Raw genomic sequence first — 10,311 nt, 5'->3', positions numbered from 1 at the left:
TCATTCCGAAAATCGGTGCGTCCGATGATTATTTAAAATTCATCGCTCGCGCGAATACGAATTCGGAAGCCCGACTCACTCGGATGATTTTATCCCGAACAGATTAAGTAGAACTCGATGACTAAGTTTTCGGTGCAAATAATTATGTCCCCACTCGTCAACCGAGAAATCGCGTATGAGAATTTATAATTGAGATTCGATTCTCCACGTAAATTATCTGTTGTCGTGGAACCGGGTGTTGACTGCGGATAAAATTATTTGATTTCAAATCAATTGGAACACAGTCTGAAGTAATGTTGTTAACATTGTTCTGATTGCGTCTCGCCCCGATCCAAAATTTTGGATATAAATAACGGGCGCAAATTCATTTGATTACAAAGTATTCACCAAATCAAAATCGTGTCACAATTACTGTCTACCCTATATACATCGCTAAAAAAATCGGATCTAAAATATCTATGTTTTTCGGTAAAAAAAAGAAAGAAAATAAAAAACAATAGAACATAGAAAAATATCTATTTAGACTAATCCTCCACCGTACTCTCTCTTATTCTTTATCCACTAGCTACCGCTCAAGGATCATTTAATCGCTGGTCCTTATCTCCAGCAGTCCAGCACGAACAGGTCTCCGGTTCTTATCTGAATCTCCAGAACGACAACGTCTCCGCTCAGCTGCGCTCGTCTCTCATCTTCTCAGCCTGCAAAAAAATCAGCCGCCGCCCCTGCGCAGATTTTTTTTCAGCGTCTATATCACTTTGCGCGTGTCCAAGCCACCGTTCAGCTCGAGAAGAAAATCCTACCGTGCTCGATTCTTCCCTGCGCGTCTCCTCCGCTTGGAGCTTCCTGCGCTCCCTGCGTCCCTCTGTGGCCGGAACTCCCTTCATGGCCGGAGCTCGGCCGGCGCTCGGTCCTGCCACTCCCATGGCCGCGCCCCCCCTGCTTCTCTCTCTCAGCGCTCGCGGCTCTTTCTCTCCTGCTCCGTCCATGGCTGTTTGCCTCTGCTCGCGGCGTCCCTGCTCGCCCAGCCGAGCTCTCCACTGCCCAGCTCCATCTCACGGCGCTCTATCTGCTCGGTTCCATGGCCGCGGTACTCCAGCTCGCCGTGCCCTGCTCCCTCTGTTTCCATGGCAGGCTCTCTGCTCGTCGCGCGCGCCTGGACGCTCTCCCTGGTGGCCGCCTGTTCTCCCTGTGTACCGCGCGAGTTCTTTGGTAGACGCCCGCTGACCGTGCTCCACTTCGCCCATCGCGACGCTCCAGTTCCAACTCGCTGCGCGCCGAGCTCTTCGCTGTTGTCCGTGCGCGCGCGCCGCTCGTCGACCTCTCTGCTCACGCATAGCTCGCTCTTTTCTTATTTGCCGCGCGCACGAATTTCATCTGCTCCCACAGCATGTCGAGTTCCCGCACCATCATCGCTTCTGTCACAAGCTCGTTGACCACAGTTATCTTGACCGTGTCAGCTCGCGACTGTGGTCATGTTCATCGAATTCGCCAACACTTTGTTGCCGATTCGACTGTCGTCGTTTCGCGTATTGTCGAGCCCATCGTTTTCCCTGTCTTGTACTCGCATGGTTTTCTGCTCGCCGGTGCGCCCTCTTGGCTCGCTCGGCTTTAATTCCCAATCGCGTCGTCTATTCCACCGGTTAGCGTCGTCGCGTCGCGGGTGCAGCTCTATATACATCACCCTCCTATGTCGTCGTCGTTCCGCGCGTCAGCAAAAAAACCAAGAATCGGGTGAAGACGAAGCTAGCAGCGCGATATTCCCTAAGCGCTCGATAAATTGCCTGAATCGGAAAAGCGCTACCGATCTCGTGGATTCGTGTCAGCTGTGAAAACGGTAAGCTGATAAATTGTTTAGAATGGTTCGATCGTTAAATAAATTAATGTACTAGTGTGATGCTCATTAGGGTGCTCGATAAATTGCGTAAGTCACGAAACTCTCGTCGACTTCGCAGTTCTTGCGATTATCGAGCCATGTTCAGTTATAGCGAGTTATCTCGCTATTCCGATCAATTAGTTAAATTAGTATACCGGGTAGAATATTAGTAGGCCTGTGGGGTGATGGAATATTTTTATCACTTATAAAGATGTAGTATAATTTATAAAGCAAGGGATTAGTTCAGAATTTAATTAATTAACTGATATGTTGTGATTAGGCTAATTGTATTTCATGTGTATAGTTTGTTGTTCGTGATGTTTGCGATAGGTTCGAGAAGCGTAATTATTGCACTTAATTGTACGTCGATAATTAGTATCTTTGTATGAAATTGTTCAACGCCTCGCCGCTAGGTGTTAATTCGCTATCGCGTAGTACTATTTAGGTTTGAAATATTCCGGTCTATATGCATTCATGTGCATAATGCATTTCATTCAGGTACGTGAATTAACCACGCGATGCGGAGAACCAGAACTGAGTCAACCACAAGATGGTGCTGATGAACGAAACTGGAGATGGACAGACGAAGCGAGTATCGGAATAAAGGCTGATCGTCAAGTGGACGTCATCTAACAACACTAACCTAGTGTTACTCAGGCAAGCCCCGGTGCATGCAACCCCTTTCCTTGTGTTTTTAAATAATTTTCGCACACTTTAAGTCTAGTGAAATGTGCATTAGGTTCATAGGAGTTGCTTGAAACCCTTTGATGCATTGCTTTCCTTGATATCCATACCTTTATAGATACTTCTGTGAAGTATCAAAATATGATTTACAAAAATGCTTAGCCTTGCTTAGATCTTGTGGATAGAGGTTATCCTTAGCCTAGCTCGAGAAAGGATGGCTTCTACCTGCAAGAATATTTTTATTTGGAGCAATGGTGGGATCTTACTGCAAAGTTCCCTGTGATGCTCTTTCATCCTAAGGAACAGAAACAATCCTAAGGATGGAAATACTTAAATTGAGACTTGGGTTAGGAACAGGTGATGTTCTACCCAGGTTGATTAAGGATTGAACGTGTATGTAGGCGTGCTGATCGAGGACCCTTTAACTGGTCACATGCCTCGTCATGGGTAAGCCTTGCCTCGGGCAGACTAAGGCCAGAATAAGATAACACGAAATGGGCGTGGAGCGGTGGCGAGAGTAGTGTGTACCCTCCGTGGCAAGAGGCTGGACGGTGGTGTATCTGTGCTCTCGGTTTGCGTGAACCTGATCTGGTCTTAAGAACCCCGGTGGCGGGTTGACATATGCAAGGGTTAAGTGCTACATATGTCGTGTGATTGGAGATCCTCAGCTGAGTATAATCGATTCGGATCGCCGTACCTTCGCGGTTATGAAGACTTGGTCACTTCCCTACAACCTAAGTCACGAAGTGAACCTCATGAATAAAAATGATGTTGTATTGATGAGATGGTGAAATTAGACTAGATGCAAACAGAGTCTATTAATATTTAATCTGGCGTTAAAACATTGAAAGTAAGGATTCACTTTAGTAAGCTATTTCTGCAAAAGTATCTAAGTTGATTCTTGCTAAAGCCTCTCCTTGATTCCTATTTATCCAGCATACCCTTGAGAGTCTTTTCCTTAGTCGGGTAAGACTTGCTGAGTAATTCCATACTCAGGGTTTTTTCCCTGTTGTTTTTCAGGATATAACTTTGTGCTGCTGTGATGGTGTTAAGTGCCGGTGGGCTCGGCCTTCTTATAAGTCTAAGTACTTCTTCTATACTTCTTAATGAGGATGGTCACTTGAGCTAGCATATATTTCAAACTTATACTTTTGTAATCACTCCGATAAAATAATGTAAAATTTTTGTAATCTGTAAAATTTGGTAATAAGATTTCCGCTGCAAAAATGTTGTGTGTGTGATTTGTGTTACTTAATCCCGCGGTTCTGGTTGTAAGTGGTTTATCCGATGTCCTTGGGCAATCGGACGGATCCTGTTAAGTTATCTGGTGCACATGCATAGCTGTCTGAGGTCTTTGAGACAAGGACAGGTGCATGTGGGCCCAATAACTTGGGAGGTTCTGCCACAGGCTGGTATCGGAGCTGGATTAAGTATATACGGTCACATACGTATTTTCAAAACAAAAGTTTTGGTTTTGAAAAACCTATTTTCAACTAAACACATTGTTTGGCTTTGAAAAACAGTTTTGAAAACTATAATGCTAGCGACATCCTCTATTAAGCCCTAAGTTAAGGACTATCAGGTGACTTAGTTGAAAACCATAACCCACAACCGGGTGGGTATTGCATACATGTGTATTGTTATTTTTGAGGCCATTCAATTTTGAAAGGATCGACGCTCAGGTAAGGTGAGATGTGAGAGCATGACCGAACAACCGTCGGTCTAGGGAAGAGTGTAAAAAGCGCTTGATTATATACATGTTCTACATATGTATATATGAAGGTTGCGATGTGGAGTATTTATTTTTTTCGGGAATTCAGTACCCCATGGATGTGTATGGGCATACAGACATGGGAATACTGAGAAGTGTAATTTACTTGTAACGACGCACCTACGCTCAGGTAAGAAGGTAAGTTACCATAATGAGTTGCCCTATGGTTAAAGTGTGGCAACGGCGTCTATGCGTGGCTCGGCGCTTAATGATGAGCTGGCCTCCATATAGCAATATATGGAGTATAAACTGTGATAAACTGTCATGTGTGAACTGCATCATTGGGAAATTGGGCTGTGATGGAATTTTCTGCAGGTACACTAACCTCGAAAACGTATGTGTAGCTGACGACTAGAAAAATACCGTGAGAGAATGTATGCCACCGACATAGAACGTTATTGCCACAGTGTGTTGGCAAAATCAGTGAGGACGAATAGGACGAGCATGCATCCTGATTGTTGCATCATGTTTGTCACCTATACACCCAAAATGCTTCTCTCATCTTTATTCCAGCAACCATTGATTGTAGATAATGTAGTGTAATGCGGTATTATGGACTTCGATAAAATAGCTGTCCTCCGTTCTTTAGATAATCTATTTAGGTGTCATATGTGTTTTCCCTTGTACTGGATGTACCGATAGAAGGTTGTGACCTGTTTGTTTAAACCAAAAATTAGGCCATGTTCTTATTTAGTGAACCATGCCCCAAATTTGAATGGTCCATTATCACTCCATGACAAAGCCCATACAAATAAATGTGTAGATAATTTCTTTGTTGGACATAAATTGTGCCTAGGCTTAAACAAGAATCTCGAGTCATGTTTCCTTCTAAAACCATTCCCTTGTTTATTGGTGCAAGCTGATGTACCTTAACCAGTTCGCCTGTTTTTAAGGATCGCCATGTTGAATTATCAACCCAACCTAGGAAAAGTATGTCCGACCATTTTCTTGAATTTGATGTCTTTGATTTCCCCCATACCTATCGAAGGCATACCAACTTAATCTTAAGATTGTTTTTCCCTGTATCTAGTCAGATACTGATCCTTGACCTTGTGATCTCTACGATGGGCATAGAAATATGCTTGGGGTTGAAGTAACAGTCTCCCGTCGTACTCCTTTCATCAAATTTAGGTTATGGCCATGCCTTATTCATTTCATCGGGCCATAATCTATTTGGCTCTCTACTTGTAACCGTTCTGACAGGTAGAGTCTCTTGTATATCGTCACCCTTGCTCAGTCTATTTGTGATGCGTGAGATTTCTTATTGGTTATGTCTAATAATGGTGTTGTGACTAAAACTGATGGTGCCGCGACAAAATCGAGGGCCTCCTGTGGATGCATACACATGGTTGCGCTACTTGGCACGCGCTGGTATCACAGTTAGTAGTCATAATCCATTATGAGACTATATCAATGTGTTATCTTGGCACAATCTGTTTTTGCTACGTGATATTCTTTATTGGTGCCAGTTCGGTAATGGTGTCATGGGTAATGACTTATGGTGCCGCAGCGAAACTGAGAGCCCCTTGTGAATGTACACACAAGGTTTTGCTGCTTGGCGCATGCTGGTATCAAGGTCTCTAGTCATGATCCATTGTGGAACTACACTAATATATTATCTTTCGTAGATCTCTTCCTTGAAACAATTTCGGTGTTGTTTGTCGAAGTGATCAAGCAACATCTATCATCTCTGTTGGATCAAAAGGGCAATACCACTTTCATGTGTGGTCTTATTTCTTTTGATCTTGGTAATGACTATTCATACAAGCTCCCTTTACATCCTTTGTGTAAAGGTGAAGCCTTGGAGCTTTTTAGTGTTAAAAAACAACTGATTAGCTCTCAAATTGGAGATTGACTTTCCCTGCTGTTGAGATGCAGGAGTTTGTTCATTCGCTCTCCTATTTAATCCATGTATTTCCGAACCCAGTCCGTTCATCTCGTATGAAGAAACAGATGAACAACCTGACCAAATGGATTTCTACCCAAATGCATAATCTCTTATTAGCAAAGGTGAACTCTCAACCATTGGATTGCCAATGGGTAACAAGACCAAAATTTCCTAGTGCCAAAGGTAGTTCAACAAGTTGGTTTTACTAACTTGTAACTGCATTGTAAACAAAGGTTGAGTTTAGAGATCGTTTTATCAAGTTGTCTAAACTCACTTTGGTTCAACCCACCCTAAAGAAAATACTTACAAGAATCGAGATTAAATCGACTAATGACCACCTAATTATCGCTCTAGCCATGCCTCGATCGCCTCACGTGTGCTTTTCCAGCATGTGTGATCAAGTCGAGCCATGGTTAGTGCTTGCTAAAATGGATTGGTTGCAAAGACAATAGCTACAGATCCCTCCACCGGTGATTCTCTCAAATCTATATCACCTTTCAGGGACTTGGATTTTCTAGCTAGCCACGGGTCAACTGTGATGTTATTCGACATTCACACCCTCTCGTGTGCTATGAATTTCCTGTAACCACTTGTTGGTACACTTCTTTCTATGTGTTTTACCCAAGATGGTGTATCTGATTCTGTTTGGGTAAAATCGCGTATTTGCCACTCGCTCAACAGACTCAGATAGTACAGTGACATCAGAAAAAGCAAACTGCACACATGGAACCTTATGTGTTTCTCCGGCAGATATCGTCTCTATTGGTGGGCATTTCTAAATTAGCCTAAGGCGATACATGTTATGTCCGCTAGAGAAACCACACTCTGAGACACTTGCCTTTGCTCAGAACTGTCTCACGATTATCGCTGATATGGATGTGGGTTACATGCTTCTCTACCCTTAAAAGTCTTTCGCTCCGAATCTCGGAACGAGATTCTTTTAAGGGGGAGGGCTGTAACACCTCAGGTGTTTATATTTAGCTCGACAACGAGTACGGATTTAAGCACGCAATATCAGTGGATAAAACGGATTTTAAATTTTAATCATCCTCGTTTATTGCGAATTTAATATCGCATCTGTTCCGTTTGTCGCGAGTGCGACATCATTTTTACTTCTATTATTTGGGCTCTTCCAAAAAATTTCGTAATGATCGGAACATCGTCATTCCGAAAATCGGTGCGTCCGATGATTATTTAAAATTCATCGCTCGCGCGAATACGAATTCGGAAGCCCGACTCACTCGGATGATTTTATCCCGAACAGATTAAGTAGAACTCGATGACTAAGTTTTCAGTGCAAATAATTATGTCCCCACTCGTCAACCGAGAAAAATCGCGTATGAGAATTTATAATTGAGATTCGATTCTCCACGTAAATTATCTGTTGTCGTGGAACCGGGTGTTGACTGCGGATAAAATTATTTGATTTCAAATCAATTGGAACACAGTCTGAAGTACTGTTGTTAACATTGTTCTGATTGCGTCTCGCCCCGATCCAAAATTTTGGATATAAATAACGGGCGCAAATTCATTTGATTACAAAGTATTCACCAAATCAAAATCGTGTCACAATTACTGTCTACCCTATATACATCGCTAAAAAAATCGGATCTAAAATATCTATGTTTTTCGGTAAAAAAAAGAAAGAAAATAAAAAACAATGGAAAATAGAAAAATATCTATTTAGGCTAATCCTCCACCGTACTCTCTCTTATTCTTTATCCACTAGCTACCGCTCAAGGATCATTTAATCGCTGGTCCTTATCTCCAGCAGTCCAGCACGAACAGGTCTCCGGTTCTTATCTGAATCTCCAGCACGACAACGTCTCCGCTCAGCTGCGCTCATCTCTCATCTTCTCAGCCTGGAAAAAAATCAGCCGCCGCCCCTGCGCAGATTTTTTTTCAGCGTCTATATCACTTTGCGCGTGTCCAAGCCACCGTTCAGCTCGAGAAGAAAATCCTACCGTGCTCGATTCTTCCCTGCGCGTCTCCTCCGCTTGGAGCTTCCTGCGCTCCCTGCGTCCCTCTGTGGCCGGAACTCCCTTCATGGCCGGAGCTCGGCCGGCGCTCGGTCCTGCCACTCCCATGGCCGCGCCCCCCCCTGCTTCTCTCTCTCAGCGCTCGCGGCTCTTTCTCTCCTGCTCCGTCCATGGCTGTTTGCCTCTGCTCGCGGCGTCCCTGCTCGCCCAGCCGAGCTCTCCACTGCCCAGCTCCATCTCACGGCGCTCTATCTGCTCGGTTCCATGGCCGCGGTACTCCAGCTCGTCGTGCCCTGCTCCCTCTGTTTCCATGGCAGGCTCTCTGCTCGTCGCGCGCGCTTGGACGCTCTCCCTGGTGGCCGCCTGTTCTCCCTGTGTACCGCGCGAGTTCTTTGGTAGACGCCCGCTGACCGTGCTCCACTTCGCCCATCGCGACGCTCCAGTTCCAACTCGCTGCGCGCCGAGCTCTTCGCTGTTGTCCGTGCGCGCGCGCCGCTCGTCGACCTCTCTGCTCACGCATAGCTCGCTCTTTTCTTATTTGCCGCGCGCACGAATTTCATCTGCTCCCACAGCATGTCGAGTTCCCGCACCATCATCGCTTCTGTCACAAGCTCGTTGACCACAGTTATCTTGACCGTGTCAGCTCGCGACTGTGGTCATGTTCATCGAATTCGCCAACACTTTGTTGCCGATTCGACTGTCGTCGTTTCGCGTATTGTCGAGCCCATCGTTTTCCCTGTCTTGTACTCGCATGGTTTTCTGCTCGCCGGTGCGCCCTCTTGGCTCGCTCGGCTTTAATTCCCAATCGCGTCGTCTATTCCACCGGTTAGCGTCTCGCGTCGCGGGTGCAGCTCTATATACATCACTCTCCTGTGTCGTCGTCGTTCCGCGCGTCAGCAAAAAAACCAAGAATCGGGTGAAGACGAAGCTAGCAGCGCGATATTCCCTAAGCGCTCGATAAATTGCCTGAATCGGAAAAGCGCTACCGATCTCGTGGATTCGTGTCAGCTGTGGAAACGGTAAGCTGATAAATTGTTTAGAATGGTTCGATCGTTAAATAAATTAATGTACTAGTGTGATGCTCATTAGGGTGCTCGATAAATTGCGTAAGTCACGAAACTCTCGTCGACTTCGCAGTTCTTGCGATTATCGAGCCATGTTCAGTTATAGCGAGTTATCTCGCTATTCCGATCAATTAGTTAAATTAGTATACCGGGTAGAATATTAGTAGGCCTGTGGGGTGATGGAATATTTTTATCACTTATAAAGATGTAGTATAATTTATAAAGCAAGGGATTAGTTCAGAATTTAATTAATTAACTGATATGTTGTGATTAGGCTAATTGTATTTCATGTGTATAGTTTGTTGTTCGTGATGTTTGCGATAGGTTCGAGAAGCGTAATTATTGCACTTAATTGTACGTCGATAATTAGTATCTTTGTATGAAATTGTTCAACGCCTCGCCGCTAGGTGTTAATTCGCTATCGCGTAGTACTATTTAGGTTTGAAATATTCCGGTCTATATGCATTCATGTGCATAATGCATTTCATTCAGGTACGTGAATTAACCACGCGATGCGGAGAACCAGAATTGAGTCAACCACAAGACGGTGCTGATGAACGAAACTGGAGATGGACAGACGAAGCGAGTATCGGAATAAAGGCTGATCGTCAAGTGGACGTCATCTAACAACACTAACCTAGTGTTACTCAGGCAAGCCCCGGTGCATGCAACCCCTTTCCTTGTGTTTTTAAATAATTTTCGCAAACTTTAAGTCTAGTGAAATGTGCATTAGGTTCATAGGAGTTGCTTGAAACCCTTTGATGCATTGCTTTCCTTGATATGCATACCTTTATAGATACTTCTGTGAAGTATCAAAATATGATTTACAAAAATGCTTAGCCTTGCTTAGATCTTGTGGATAGAGGTTATCCTTAGCCTAGCTCGAGAAAGGATGGCTTCTACCTGCAATAATATTTTTATTTGGAGCAATGGTGGGATCTTACTGCAAAGTTCCCTGTGATGCTCTTTCATCCTAAGGAACAGAAACAATCCTAAGGATGGAAATACTTAAATTGAGACTTGGGTTAGGAACAGGTGATGTTCTACCCAGG

At 44.3% G+C, this 10,311-nt stretch overlaps 2 pseudogenes; both read left to right on the top strand.

Moving 5' to 3' along the window:
* Positions 1-528: 528 nt before the first annotated feature.
* Positions 529-1,833, top strand: LOC118476949 (uncharacterized; annotated as a pseudogene).
* A 6,203-nt stretch (positions 1,834-8,036) lies between these two features.
* LOC118476948 (uncharacterized) lies at positions 8,037-9,930 on the top strand (annotated as a pseudogene).
* Positions 9,931-10,311: the final 381 nt, after the last annotated feature.

The sequence above is a fragment of the Zea mays genome, chromosome 4 (assembly GCF_902167145.1).
Source record: "Zea mays cultivar B73 chromosome 4, Zm-B73-REFERENCE-NAM-5.0, whole genome shotgun sequence".
Lineage (NCBI taxonomy): Eukaryota > Viridiplantae > Streptophyta > Magnoliopsida > Poales > Poaceae > Zea > Zea mays.
This window is presented reverse-complemented; position numbering and strand designations above follow the sequence as displayed.